Source organism: Leptodactylus fuscus, chromosome 5 (genome assembly GCF_031893055.1).
Source record: "Leptodactylus fuscus isolate aLepFus1 chromosome 5, aLepFus1.hap2, whole genome shotgun sequence".
In the NCBI taxonomy this organism is placed as follows: domain Eukaryota; kingdom Metazoa; phylum Chordata; class Amphibia; order Anura; family Leptodactylidae; genus Leptodactylus; species Leptodactylus fuscus.
This window is the reverse complement of record NC_134269.1, coordinates 172363016-172379059: the sequence shown is the minus strand read 5'-3', so window position 1 is coordinate 172379059 and position 16044 is coordinate 172363016. Positions and strand designations below refer to the sequence as shown.

The 16044-nt window shown below is 41.4% G+C and overlaps 1 long non-coding RNA gene across 1 annotated transcript in view; it reads left to right on the top strand.

Moving 5' to 3' along the window:
- The window catches only part of LOC142203757 (uncharacterized), a 218165-nt gene that overhangs the window by 70117 nt on the left and 132004 nt on the right, over positions 1 to 16044 (top strand). Inside the window, exon 2 of the long non-coding RNA XR_012716122.1 lies at positions 1534 to 1569. This is a non-coding gene — a long non-coding RNA (uncharacterized LOC142203757). The remainder of the gene's footprint in view (positions 1 to 1533; positions 1570 to 16044) is intronic.

Below are 16044 nucleotides of genomic sequence, written 5' to 3'. Positions count from 1 at the left end.
AGGACCTTTTCATTTTTTGCTACTTTGAAAATGTAAAATATGAAAATATTTTTTTCCAAAAAGTACATTGAAAATGCATTTTATGCCGCTGTTTTTGGAGTTTTTAGAACTGTAACACCTTTTTTTCCTTTGGGTTATTTAAATAATGTTTGCATAATGATTTGAGGATAAATATAGCTTGGTTTTTATGTTATTTTTTTATTTTTCTGTGTTTTTTTCATCATTTTAATATGAGACAAAATGTAAATAAAAAGGAGGGATATGTATTTGTTTTTCATGTTTCATTGTTTTTTATTAATACCACAAAATGCTACTAATTTTTATGTAGGTGACACGTGTCATGGTGTGGGGCTAGATGAAGTGGGTGTGGCAGTGGAGTTTCTTTTTCACTTTATTTTTTTTGTCTTTTCATTTGTTTTTTTTAAACACATGTCCCCATGAATTCATAATAGATCATGGGAGTTTTTTTGTGTGCTGAAGACACCAACAGGAGATCTGCGGGCACTATGGAAGTCACTTCTTTTTTGCTTGTATATGCTTAATTGAAAACGAATTTGACTATGGCGGTGACATATGCTGTTGGTAAGTATGTTGGTAAATGGAAATGTTTTCTATGTAGTGAAGAAACTGAGAAAAAATAAGTATGTTAAAGACAGCTCTAGATCAATTCTACAGCTGCTTTTGTGAAAATAGACTATAACTGGAGGCACTACTTAAGATACATGGAAAAGATAACCGGGGCAGATTTTTTTCGGAGAGAGCATGAAACTCATTCTCACTTCTTTGGCACAGATAGGATCAACAATGCAATATTGAAAAAATCCCTTAACATTAGTTCCCGTGCCTATTGTATCTGTGCGTGATGTATTGCAGGTGCTTGGGTATTGTAAGCTGCCATTCTTTAAAGAGGTTGCAAAAGTTTATTTAATAATTAACTATTAAATAACTTTTAATAAGTTTATATAAATTTATTTTATATTTCTCTGGCCACTGATAGCAACCCTGCTGGTAATGATAAAGAAGGGGTCAGTTGCAAAGCCATAGCGCTTAACATTGTTGGTGAATCTACCGCTAAAACATGACATATTACATAGATTTTTGTTAACTGCCATTTTACACCTCCTTGCAAATAAATGGGTCAAGTGAAAACAGTTGATCTGGAGGTAAAAAAAATGGCAAAAAAAAATAAAAAATTAGCTCATTTTTCAAATGATAGATTTTATAACATGCATTTCTGCATTAAAGGGATGTACCCACAAAAGACATTTATGGCATACTAGCTTCTGCCTGCAAATTTGTCTGTGTGTTATTGGCATCGATGATCTGCCTATATTCCTAAAATTGCTGTCATCAATGGTTCGCCTTCTCTGGGGTTTTGGCAGGTCTCAAGCTAATAATAATAATAATACATTTTATTTATATAGCGCCAACATATTCCGCAGCACTGTACAATTTGTAGGGTTCAGATACAGACTGATACATAACAAAGAACTTAATTTCACACAATGGGACTGAGGGCCCTGCTCAAGAGAGCTTACAATCTATGAGGTACAGGGGGTGACACAAGAGGTAGCAGGGGTGGCATTGCTTATACAGAGGTCAGACAATGCTGTAATAGAGGTTACTGTCAATACACAAATAATACTGTATGAGCCGTCACTAGTGGTGACCTTTAACATGTGGATGGAGATTGAACAAATAAGTTAGGCTGGAAAGGCATCATATCAAGTGGGGTAATGTGGGAGCGGGGACAGAGGAGGGTTAAAATGTAGGGATCCTAATTGTAGTACGGAGGGGTTGACATTAGGAATTGTGATAGGCTTGTCTGAAGAGATGTGTCTTTAGTTTGCGCTTGAAGCTGTAGAAATTGGGAGTTAATCTGATTGTCCAGGGTAGAGCATTCCAGAGAAGTGGTGCAACTCGGGAGAAGTCTTGTATACGAGTGTGGGATGTTCTGATGATAGAGGATGTAAGTGTTAGGTCATTGAGTGAGCGGAGAACACGGGTTGGGCGGTAGACAGAGATGAGGGAGGAGATGTAGGGAGGTGCAGCATTATGGAGAGCCTTGTGGATGAGAGTAATAACTTTATATTTTATTCTATAATGAATAGGCAGCCAATGTAATGACTGGGACAGACCAGAGGCCTCGCTGTAGCGTCTAGCCTGATAGATGAGCCTGGCCGCTGCATTCAGAATAGATTGTAGAGGGGAGAGTTTAGTAAGGGGAAGACCGATTAGTAAGGCGTTACAGTAGTCAAGGCGAGAATGAATCAGAGAGACAATAAGTGTCTTTAGTGTATCTCTGGTAAGGAAAGGGCGTATTCTGGAGATGTTTTTGAGGTGGAGGTGACATGAACGTGCAAGTGATTCAATATGAGGGGTGAAGGAAAGGTCTGCGTCAAACATGACCCCGAGGCAGTGGGCATGCTGCCTAGGAGTTATAGTAAGGCCTGAGACTGCAATGGATATATCAGGGACAGATCTATTAGTTGGTGGAAACAGTAGTAGTTCAGTCTTAGAGAGATTTAGTTTCAGATAGAGCGAGGACATGATATTAGAGACAGCAGAGAAACAGTCACTGGTGTTCTGTATGAGTGCAGGGGTGATGTCACGGGAAGATGTGTATAATTGGGTGTCATCAGCATAAAGATGGTACCTGAAGCCAAATCTGGCGATGGTTTGTCCAATGGGGGCTGTGTAGAGAGAAAAAAGCAGGGGGCCAAGGACCGAGCCCTGAGGAACCCCAACAGCAAGGGAAAGAGGGGAGGAAACAGAGCCTGCGAATGATACACTGAAAGTGCAGTCTGAGAGATAAGAGATAAGCTGTCCTGCTGCTGAACTTGTTCCTCGTGACGTGCCTGTGATTGTTCTGGCATCTCAGCAGCTCATTGAATGCCATATAATGACCTCGTTGTTGGCGTCAATGATCCACCTGCTCCGACATTTTTCCAGCTCTCCAGCTGGCATGCCTCTGAACTTGTTCCTCGCACTGTGCCCGTGATTGTTCCGGCATCTCAGCAGCTCGTTGGGACGCCATATAACGAGGACGTTGTTGACTTCAATGATCTGCCTATTCCGGCCTTTTGGCAGCTCTCAAGCTGGACTTCTGCTGAACTTGTTCCTCGCGCCGTGCCTGTGATTGTTCTGGCATCTCAGCAGCTCGCTGGGACGCCATATAATGAGTGAGTATACCAGAGGAACTCCAGGTTTGGCCAAGAAAAAATAGGAAACAGTATTTCATATTAATTTAACTTTCCATGTGGTCAAATGGAGTAGAGGGGACAATGTCATTAACTGGTATTCTAAGGAAGATAAAGTCAGTTAATACCTGACAGTTAAGCTACACATACACAAAGGGAGATACACAAAAGGGTAATAGTGACCTCCACATGATACAGTATAATGTCCCGGCACAATATAATTGAGGCATATAACATGGCATTGTACCATTTGGGGGCAGGGAGTACTTAGGAGCATTACACTGTGTGGAGCATTCTTCTCTGTGAGGGCACTAATGTAGTATTATACTGTGTGGGGGCTATAAAGAGCATCATACTGTGTGGGGAGCACTGTCATGGCAAACTCTATAGAGCACACTAATAAGGTATTATACTGAGTGAGGGCAATAAAGAGAATTATACTATGTGGGAGCATTAATGTGTCATTACACAGTTAAGTGGCAATAAGGAGCATTCTACTGTGTGGGGAACACTAATAAGGCATTATACTGTGTAGGGGCAAAACGGAGTATTATGTGTTGGGGAATTAAAGAGCATTATACTGTGTGGGGGGCATCAATAGTGCCCCACAAAGCATGAGGGTGAGTGTGCTATGCAGCCACTTTATACGAGCTTCTTTCAATCATTGAGATAGCTGTTGGGATGGGGGGGCTGTCTGTGCCGGGACCCCCAGACTTCAGACTATAACATAAACCCACTTATTAGCAAGGTTTATCCTTTCAACAAAGGAATTAATTAAAAAAATATAAAGGCACTCAATAGAGGTTGTCCTCAATAACATGGTGGTGCAATTGGAAGTTCCTTTTGTCTCCTATTAAACTGCAAGCACCTTGTGGCTCTAACCCTACACCTATATACCTTCTGTCTCTGTAATGTACTAACGAAAGGAAGGAGTACATGTACATCATACATTGTAAAGAGGTTAATCTATAAATAACATTGTGAATTACATAAAATTGCTCGAGGCTTCAGAAAAATACAATAAAACCTTATTTTATCTATATCAGTAATGTTGCTGTGCTGTATATTTGGGGAAAGTTGTATAATGTCAGCAGCTTGGTATTGCTGATTAGAGATGAGCGAACAGTGTTCTATCGAACACATGTTCGATCGGATATCAGGGTGTTCGCCATGTTCGAATCGAATCGAACACCACGTGGTAAAGTGCGCCAAAATTCGATTCCCCTCCCACCTTCCCTGGCGCCTTTTTTGCACCAATAACAGCGCAGGGGAGGTGGGACAGGAACTACGACACTGGGGGCATTGAAAAAAATTGGAAAAAGTCATTGGCTGCCGAAATCAGGTGACCTCCATTTTAGACGAATAGTGGATTTCAAATCCGGGTCATATGAGAATGTGAACTTTGTGACTATGAGACAGGGATAGCTGTACAGGCAGGGATAGCTAGGGATAACCTTTATTTAGGGGGGAATGTTATTAAAAATAACTTTTTGGGGCTCTATCGGGTGTGTAATTGTGATTTTTGTGAGATAAACTTTTTCCCATAGGGATGCATTGGCCAGCACTGATTGGCCGAATTCCGTACTCTGGCCAATCAGTGCTGGCCAATGCATTCTATTAGCTTGATGAAGCAGAGTGTGCACAAGGGTTCAAGCGCACCCTCGGCTCTGATGTAGCAGAGCCGAGGCTGCACAAGGGTTCAAGCGCACCCTCGGCTCTGATGTAGGAGAGCCGAGGGTGCACTTGAACCCTTGTGCACCCTCAGCTCTGCTACATCAGAGCCGAGGGTGCGCTTGAACCCTTGTGCACACTCTGCTTCATCAAGCTAATAGAATGCATTGGCCAGCGCTGATTGGCCAATGTATTCTATTAGCCTGATGAAGTAGAGCTGAATGTGTGTGCTAAGCACACACATTCAGCTCTACTTCATCGGGCTAATAGAATGCATTGGCCAGCGCTGATTGGCCAGAGTACGGAACTCGACCAATCAGCGCTGGCTCTGCTGGAGGAGGCGGAGTCTAAGATCGCTCCACACCAGTCTCCATTCAGGTCCGACCTTAGACTCCGCCTCCTCCGGCAGAGCCAGCGCTGATTGGCCGAAGGCTGGCCAATGCATTCCTATGCGAATGCAGAGACTTAGCAGTGCTGAGTCAGTTTTGCTCAACTACACATCTGATGCACACTCGGCACTGCTACATCAGATGTAGCAATCTGATGTAGCAGAGCCGAGGGTGCACTAGAACCCCTGTGCAAACTCAGTTCACGCTAATAGAATGCATTGGCCAGCGCTGATTGGCCAATGCATTCTATTAGCCCGATGAAGTAGAGCTGAATGTGTGTGCTAAGCACACACATTCAGCACTGCTTCATCACGCCAATACAATGCATTAGCCAGTGCTGATTGGCCAGAGTACGGAATTCGGCCAATCAGCGCTGGCTCTGCTGGAGGAGGCGGAGTCTAAGGTCGGACCTGAATGGAGACTGGTGTGGAGCGATCTTAGACTCCGCCTCCTCCAGCAGAGCCAGCGCTGATTGGTCGAGTTCCGTACTCTGGCCAATCAGCGCTGGCCAATGCATTCTATTAGCCCGATGAAGTAGAGCTGAATGTGTGTGCTTAGCACACACATTCAGCTCTACTTCATCAGGCTAATAGAATACATTGGCCAATCAGCGCTGGCCAATGCATTCTATTAGCTTGATGAAGCAGAGTGTGCACAAGGGTTCAAGCGCACCCTCGGCTCTGATGTAGCAGAGCCGAGGCTGCACAAGGGTTCAAGTGCACCCTCGGCTCTCCTACATCAGAGCCGAGGGTGCGCTTGAACCCTTGTGCAGCCTCGGCTCTGCTACATCAGAGCCGAGGGTGCGCTTGAACCCTTGTGCACACTCTGCTTCATCAAGCTAATAGAATGCATTGGCCAGCACTGATTGGCCAGAGTACGGAATTCGGCCAATCAGCGCTGGCCAATGCATTCTATTAGCCCGATGAAGTAGAGCTGAATGTGTGTGCTAAGCACACACATTCAGCACTGCTTCATCACGCCAATACAATGCATTAGCCAGTGCTGATTGGCCAGAGTACGGAATTCGGCCAATCAGCGCTGGCTCTGCTGGAGGAGGCGGAGTCTAAGATCGCTCCACACCAGTCTCCATTCAGGTCCGACCTTAGACTCCGCCTCCTCCAGCAGAGCCAGCGCTGATTGGCCGAATTCCGTACTCTGGCCAATCAGCACTGGCTAATGCATTGTATTGGCTTGATGAAGCAGTGCTGAATGTGTGTGCTTAGCACACACATTCAGCTCTACTTCATCGGGCTAATAGAATGCATTGGCCAGCGCTGATTGGCCGAATTCCGTACTCTGGCCAATCAGCACTGGCTAATGCATTGTATTGGCTTGATGAAGCAGTGCTGAATGTGTGTGCTTAGCACACACATTCAGCTCTACTTCATCGGGCTAATAGAATGCATTGGCCAATCAGCGCTGGCCAATGCATTCTATTAGCGTGAACTGAGTTTGCACAGGGGTTCTAGTGCACCCTCGGCTCTGCTACATCTGATTGCTACATCTGATGTAGCAGTGCCGAGTGTGCATCAGATGTGTAGTTGAGCAAAACTGACTCAGCACTGCTAAGTCTGCATTCGCATAGGAATGCATTGGCCAGCCTTCGGCCAATCAGCGCTGGCTCTGCCGGAGGAGGCGGAGTCTAAGGTCGGACCTGAATGGAGACTGGTGTGGAGCGATCTTAGACTCCGCCTCCTCCAGCAGAGCCAGCGCTGATTGGCCGAATTCCGTACTCTGGCCAATCAGCACTGGCTAATGCATTGTATTGGCTTGATGAAGCAGTGCTGAATGTGTGTGCTTAGCACACACATTCAGCTCTACTTCATCGGGCTAATAGAATGCATTGGCCAGCGCTGATTGGCCGAATTCCGTACTCTGGCCAATCAGCACTGGCTAATGCATTGTATTGGCGTGATGAAGCAGTGCTGAATGTGTGTGCTTAGCACACACATTCAGCTCTACTTCATCGGGCTAATAGAATGCATTGGCCAATCAGCGCTGGCCAATGCATTCTATTAGCGTGAACTGAGTTTGCACAGGGGTTCTAGTGCACCCTCGGCTCTGCTACATCAGATTGCTACATCTGATGTAGCAGTGCCGAGTGTGCATCAGATGTGTAGTTGAGCAAAACTGACTCAGCACTGCTAAGTCTGCATTCGCATAGGAATGCATTGGCCAGCCTTCGGCCAATCAGCGCTGGCTCTGCCGGAGGAGGCGGAGTCTAAGGTCGGACCTGAATGGAGACTGGTGTGGAGCTATCTTAGACTCCGCCTCCTCCAGCAGAGCCAGCGCTGATTGGTCGAGTTCCGTACTCTGGCCAATCAGCACTGGCCAATGCATTTCTATGGGGAAAAGTTAGCTTGCGAAAATCGCAAACTGACAGGGATTTCCATGAAATAAAGTGACTTTTATGCCCCCAGACATGCTTCCCCTGCTGTCCCAGTGTCATTCCAGGGTGTTGGTATCATTTCCTGGGGTGTCATAGTGGACTTGGTGACCCTCCAGACACGAATTTGGGTTTCCCCCTTAACGAGTTTATGTTCCCCATAGACTATAATGGGGTTCGAAACCCACTCGAACAGTGAGCGGCTGTTCGAATCGAATTTCGAACCTCGAACATTTTAGTGTTCGCTCATCTCTATTGCTGATAAATTTCTTCTTACTATTAGGATTAAGAGTCATTTTCAGGCTTTTGAGGTAGATTTTCTGGTTAGTGTTATGTTTCTGACTGTATTGTGTGATTTTTTATGAAATGACACATTTAGAGTAGAACAAATGCTATGGAGAACTTGATAACTATACTTATAATTTGCTCTACCCTTCTTGAAGATCCTACCAAGACACCAAGCATCTGTGTTTATATGAAGTTAGAGAGTACCTGGGGATCTCAGAATAAATAGCTTATCAATAATAGCTGATCTGGTACTTAATTATATATGCATTATTTAACAATTATTTTAATTGGCATCTTAAGTATTTATTTATCTGCATGTACAATTTAAGATTAACGTAAAGTAGTCGATACAGAGGAGGATATTGTAATATTACAGAGGGCTTTAGGGAAGATAGAGACTTGGGCAGGGAATTGGCAGATGTGTTTTAATGTGGATAAATGTAAAATGATGCACCTGGCCTGTGGAAAACCAGTTTTACAATTATGTATTAAATAATAATATTTTGGGTAAGACTACTATTGGAAAAGATATTGGTAGACAGTAAACTTTAATTTTAGCTCCCAGTGCCAGGCAGCTGCTGCCAAGGCAAATAAAATCATGGGCAACATGAAGAGAAGAAGAGATGCTCACGACAAGAACATCATTATATCTCCAAACAAATCATTAGTAAGATCACATGTAAAATGCCGTGCATAATTTTGTGCACCTGTACATAGGAAGGATAAATAAACTGGTGCGGGTACAGAAAGGGGTAACCAAGGTAATTAAAAGGATGGATGGAGTAAAGTATAAAGACAGATTATCAAACCTGGAAAAGAGACAGTGTGGTGGTGTTCTGAATATGATATACAAAAATATCAATAGACACTGCAGAAATCTTCACATTGGTCTCTTTAAACTGAGGCCCGTAGCTATGACAAGGGGCATCCTCTATATGCAGATGAACTGTAAAATGTGGTGATGTCTGATAACTCGTACAAGTTAAAGTGGAACCTGAATTCCTCTCTTGAAAGTAAGAATATCATTGTGAGAAGGATCGTTATCAGAGGTCCTTCCTCCCAACTGCGGTCAGGCTGTATAATAAACATCAGGCTAAGCGAAGATCACTCTGCACAGAGAACTAAATGATCCTGAGTCTTTCTTTTTCTTCTTAGTTGCTATGACTCCTAGTATCTTTTTTATTTGCTACTCTGAGCTTATATGTGTTCTTTCTTGTAATATATTACTGTATTATCTATGCTGTTGTAACACACTGAATTTTCCCATGGTGGGGCTACTAAAGGATTATTTTATCTTATCTTATATGGGAGCTAGACATTTTTTTGGAAAGGATGTTGATCCAGGCAGTTAGTCCAATTGGGAGTTGAGATGGAGTTTTTTTGGTACAACCTTTGGCAGTTTGCACTCTCCTGGATTTCTTTACTTTTTTGTGACTCTCTATCTGTCTCGCAAAAGTCATTACCCACTCCATGAGGTGCTGAGTCTGTGTAAGTGGCATAGGCACAAATGTTGCTCATATAGCATATATCTATCACACAGGATATAGGGTACTAACTTGAATTAAACACAATATGAGTGCCCCACTAAAGACCAATAATTCTTAAATGTAACCTTTATTTAAATCAATTAAAATGTGAGATGAGCACATCCCTAATTTCAAACAGTGTGTTCCCAGACCAATCGTATCCTGGGATTTTAAACTTTATTAATTTTTTCAAAATACAGAGAACAATCCTGGGATTTTAAACAAATAATAATGCTGAATGAATTGTAGCGACCTCCTACTGTCTCCAGCTGTGTCTGTAACTGTTTTGCCCCAGAGATCCAGATCATCACTACTCATCATTCATTACAGCAAAGCAATGTCTAGCCCAATGAACAAGCTATCCAATAACCCGTGGCAGGGTGTTGGTAATGTTACTAGTGCATGTATCACTGTTCGCACAGCAAAGCAGGGTTAGCTGGGTCAATATATCCCACCAATTATACAGCTCCCTCTAGTTAAATTGCTATAGTGCCGCAAAGAGATTACACTGACACTGCTACAGTCCTACATATTCCCCTGCCACTCTAGTCCTCTCCTCAGGCACTCATATTGTGCTCATATAACATATACCATAGGATTTGAGGATATAACATATTCTCAAATTCTAGTCTGGCACACACTCCCATGCATTACCAGCCAAAACAAGGGTAGTCATCTTCTTCCTGCTTATTTCTTGTATGGAGTCTGGACTGTACACTTTGTAGATAAGTTTAATGAAAAAAATGTGACATCTCTTAACTTTTCTCAAATTTAGTTAAAGGGGTTTTCCTATGAAAGCAAGAGAAAAAAACACCATATAGCAAAATAAAATTTCCGCAACTGAAGAGGTGGGCCAACTGGTTTGTAATGAGCTGAGTTAGTTACACATTTTCCAAACATTTTGGGTTAGTGTCTCACAAACCACTATTACACTCTGTATATAATGATAAACGTAATAAGTGTAGGTACTGAAAAGGTGTGTATATGTAATAAATAGTCATACTCACCTTTCCTGGGCTTTAATGTGGTACAGGTCCTTGCCCTCTTCATGCCTCTTCTGACACCATGAATTACACCAGGGGTAACAGGATCACACGGGACTCACCAATGTAATGACTACTACTTAATTTAAGATTCGGAGAAGGTTTACTGCAGATTACTAATAGAGATGAGCGAGTAGTATTCGATCGAGTAGGTATTCGATCGAATACTATGGTATTCAAAATACTCGTACTCGATCGAGTACCACTCGTTATTTGAATGGAAAAGTTTGATGCAGAACCAGCATTGATTGGCCGAATGCTATACAGTCGGCCAATCAATGCTGGTTCTTCTACCTTTAGAAGTCTTCTCCGTGCAGCTTCCCCGCAGCATCTTCCGGCTCTGAATTCACTCTGCCAGGCATCTGCGCATTCCCGCTTGTAGTGCGAACATTCGCAGTCGGCTCTGCCCAGGCCCGATGCCTGGCAGAGTGAATTCAGAGCTAGAAGATGCCACGGGGATGCTGCACGGAGAAGATTTCTCGGAGGATCCAGCATGACCCTCACTCGTGGACTTGGTAAGTATAATTTGATCGAACGTTGCCTACCCCTGAAATGAGCATTTTCCCCCCATAGACTATAATAGGGTTCGAGTAGTCGAATATCGAGGGGAATATCGAATCTCGAACATTTTACTGTTCGCTCATATCTAATTACTAACAATTGTGCAAAAACCAACAACTTCTGATGATGAGTTTATGATCTCCAGTATTTGTGTGATTATATTCATGCTTTGATAGTTACATGACACTTTTCACAAGTATAGAGAATCATATCATCATATTCTGTACTACTTCTTATTCTTACCCTATCCTTTAGAGACACCCGTTTCTGCTTCTTGGCTAATAGGCTTTTGATGAGGCAATTTCAGATCTGCTCTGAGATTTATTATAAATTTTAATTTGCTCTGTTTATTTAATGAAACTCATTGTGACTAATCTTCATTTTCGAGCTAGTAATAAAAAAAATAAATAAAAAAGAGAATAGTGTTGTTTAATTAAAATTAACGACCTTCATGCAAGGAAAATAATTTGAACAATCAAATAGTGGAGAATCCAAGCACATTTCGGAAACATTTCCAGTTCACAACAAAAGCTAAACTTTAGTCCAATGTTTAAGGTAATGAATCCTTAATTATCTCTATTCTGTGTTTTTTTTTAAATATTTTTACTAACCCAAAACCTTGCTTACATAACAGAAGCACATGTGTCATAAGGCTTTCCTTTATTCTTTTATTTCACTTAGGTTCCATCTCATAGATTGTAAGCCCTTGCAGGCAGGGCCCTCTATCCCACCGTTCCAGTCGGTCAATGTTAGTATCATATCTGCTTGTATATTTTGTGTACTGTATGTACACCCTCAAATGTAAAGCACTATGGAATTAATGGTGCTACATAAATAAAATAAAAAATAATAATAATTTGGGAAACACAAAATATTAAGTTCAGCCATGTCTGCTACTGGAAGTTTGAAAGTGACCAGAGAGCAGACCGTCCTATGTAATCCATATGATGCACCTAACTTCTAATTTACTTTAATTGAAAAAAAAATAATTATAACTACTCACATCCCTGAGGCGGTCATGTGACCGCCCCGGGGACACTTTCTGATAATCCGGTGACATTCCATTTCACTGCTTCCAAAATGGAACGTCACCATTACCCCCCCCCCCAAATCCCCACCAATTACCAGCCTTCCTTTGTCTAGGTATGGTTCCTCCCCTCTTCCTTTCTGCTAATTGTCAAATTGGAAGCAAGATGGGCTCAAAATTGTGACCATGCTCACTGGTCAGGGACTGAAGAAACATTTGAAGATATTCACTTTACCTTTTATTGATGAAACAGCACAACACGTTTTGAGTGATAAGGGCCCTTTCTCAAGTGCAAGAATTGGACCCATGCACTGTTTCTTCTGCCTCTGACCAGTGAGTGTGGTCTACTTTTTTAGCCCATCCTGCTTCCAATTTGTCTGTGTTTGCCCAGTCTTCCTGTGATATAATTGGTAGCTGCTGCCACTCTTCCCTTTGGCCAACCAACACACAGTTTTCTTTTTGTGACTATACATGCAAGCTATTTTTTCCATTTATATGAGATATTGAGGAAGCCCCTTTTCTACATCTCTGAGCATCTGTTCAATGGATTGAGGAAGATTATTAGTGGGAAAATCTCTTATGGAAATTTAAGATTTCTTGAGGACTTGAGCTGAGACTCCATAGTCACCCTCTGAAGCACAGTAGTTAGCACTGTTGACTTGCAGAACTAGGGTCCAGGGGTAACATCTGTATAGTGTTTGTAGATATGGTATGGAGATGAGTCTCTGTATGGCAACTCTCTCCGCATTTTGAGTTCTTTGAGTGAGAAAAGCATATTACAAATGTTTGTCACTTCTCAATTTGACTCCCCCTTGTCACTTCTATATAGTTCATACTTGTTCATAGGTAATATTTGGAGCTATTTCAGAAATCAAGGCTAAGAAATATATTTTATTTACAGAAATTTTCACTGAGATCTACAAAGTAAATATAAGTAAAAAAAACTTGGAAAAATATACGACGAGGAGATATGGCTAATTCTGGCTTTCTGACTATCTACATCTAAATTTTATTGCTATTACCATCGTATAATTAGTTTTGCTAACATTTTAGCTTTATAGATATTCGCCATTAGCCAACCTTACATTAGCTCATTGCTCTTTCCAAATCACCTAATTAAATTTTTAATTGCTCATTATTATTTAATGTATACAGTAGAATGCAGTCACTGTTATAATAGAATAACTACAATATAAAAGAGTATTGTAAAGAAACATAAATGTGTGTAAATTGATAAATGACTTAGATGAATGAATTAAGATGAACTGTTTCTTAATGTCTTTGTACTATTTGTCACACGATTACGAAGCCAGTTCTGTTTAGTTAGAACAAAACTCCACAAATGTAAAGCATGGGCTCAGCTGCTTTATCTGCACCATTTGCAGCAGGTGTCAGCACTAACATACAGATAAGATTATGTTGTAACAGATCAGATCCCAGATAATGCTGATCTTGGAGATTTATCTTCTTGAATGCAATGGTCAATAATAACCATGTCTTCTAAGTAGTTAGACGGGGAGGATGTTCACACATTCACCCTATAAGTTATCCAAATTCCAATAGGTGGCCATGGCAGTTAAAATAAGGTATAACATAGGGTGTATTATAAGAGCTATAAAATAATCCCATGATTGGGGCAACACGGTGGCTCAGTGGTTAGCGCTGGAGTCCTGGGTTCGAATCCCGCCAGGAAAAACATCGGCAAGGAGTTTGTATGTTCTCCCCGTGTTTGTGTGGATTCTCTCCCATTCTACGAAAAGACATACTGATAGGAGAAAAATAGTACATTATGATCCTTATGGGGCTCACAATCTACATTAAAAAAAAAAATCCAATGATCAAGTCCCCTACTGAGATCAAATATCTTTTAATTTTGTTTTATTTTTAAATCTAAAGTTCAAGGAAAACCATCAAGAAGCAGCCATTCTTACTTTATTGTAAAGACATATATGTACACATAAAAGACAACAAGAAACAAGTACAGAGTTGTTATTTCTTTGTTATACCTTCCTCTTAAGACCAGGGATAAAATGTAATCAATAAGTTTTATTTACCCCAAAATGATACCAATGTAAATTGAAACTTTTACCAACGAGCCCCCTTATAAAGAGCCACAGACTGTGTAAATGAACACAAAAACATCCAAAATTTTAAAGTGTTTTTATTGTGCAAAAGTAGTAAAATATGAAATACTGTATACATTTGGTATCTACTTGTTACTGCAGGGTGCAAGATGTTGATGATCCAAATGAAGACAGGCTGGGGCAGGGAAGGGGTTGCATAAACCTTAAAACCCTTTGTCTTTCTAATGCTTAGATATTGGACTACAGATATTCATGACCTGATGGGCAATCTCATTTTCAACATTATACCTTACTCTATAGTCTGTTATATCTATGTCATTGTCATTTCATATGTAAATTTCTTTATTTATTAAAGTAAAACTTTTATTGTTCATATAATACATATACTATACACATAGAAGGGTGAAAACACTGAAAATTTTACATTGACAGGATATCAATCTATACATGCAGCATGGATAGAGTACTATTACATTGAAATACATAAAGCAAATACTCAAAGTATTCCTCTTCTTCGGACTGCAGTAACAATCACTTGCTCATGGTCACTCTACAAGTACATGTACATCTCTAACAGAACAAGCTCACCCAAGCTATTCCCAGAACCCAAGGCTCACATGGTCTAAACTGCCCACAAGACCTCAGACTCACAAGACCCAAACTACATACGAGACCTCAGATACACAAGGGCCATGTTACTCCCAGGACCTATGATTATAAAGGCCCAAGTTATTCACAAGACCTAGCATACATCATGTTCAAGCTGCTCATAGGTCAGCCCACTGTTGTCTAGCTCAAGGGTCTGGAACAATAAAAGGCCATTGTACTGGTGTCTTTCCTCAGTCGCCAAAACAGAGGGAGGCCACCCAAATCTACTGTTCCTTTACAACATATTGTCTTACCTTAATCCCAGGGCACCAGTACCATCCAACAACCAACCACCATACCAATGTCTAACAACCTGTGTCTGAGCACAGATGAAGGCAAGAAACAGCAGCTCCTTTCCCAAGGTTGTCTCTGTATCCTTCATACACTGTCCGTACCATGCTCTGTCACCACACACACAACAATTGGATATGTTATTGAAGACGTACTCCTTCTCCAGACATTCTCCAATATTCAAGGAAGTGGCATCCACCAACTTACATTTTATCATAACATACTCCAGAATAAAGTTAATCAGGTTACGTATCCCACACATTGAATGATGTGAACAAAATAAAAACCCAAAAAAGCAGAATTACTTTTTTTTTAATTCAAAAAGTGTATAAATGTTTATCAATTCGATATTCACAATGTTTTACCAAATATTTTATGCTGGGGGCGAGTTCACATCTGCGCCCCAGTATCCGCTTTTAGGTTTCCGTCTTCTGCTGACAGGAGACGGAAACCCAGCAGATAGTGTCCGCCCGTGAGTGTCTGTGAGTGTTTTGTGATCTCCGCAGTGAAACCATTTTTTTTGCATGTCCGACTTTGTGTCCGGTTAAAAAAACAAACGTTTTTTTTTACAAACAAGCAAACACCACAAAACGCTCATGGGCGGACACTTTGCAAACCCATTCAAATGAATGGGTTTGAAAATTGACTGCCGCTTTCCATCTCCTGTCCAGTTTCTCGGGCAGAAGACGGAAACCTGCAAAGTGGAGACCGGGCGCAGGTGTGAATCTGCCCTAAGAAGTAAATTAAGTCCCTAATGCAGCAACATCAATTGAAAACTTAAACATTTTGGTTTTTCTGGACTGCAATGTTGAACTACCACCTTCTCCAAACCCCATGAAAAAAAAACACTGTCTCCTTAAAGACTAGAAGAGATTAGTAAACAAGTCTATTCTGCTTGGTGGAAGAATTTGAAGCATTTGAATGATGAGT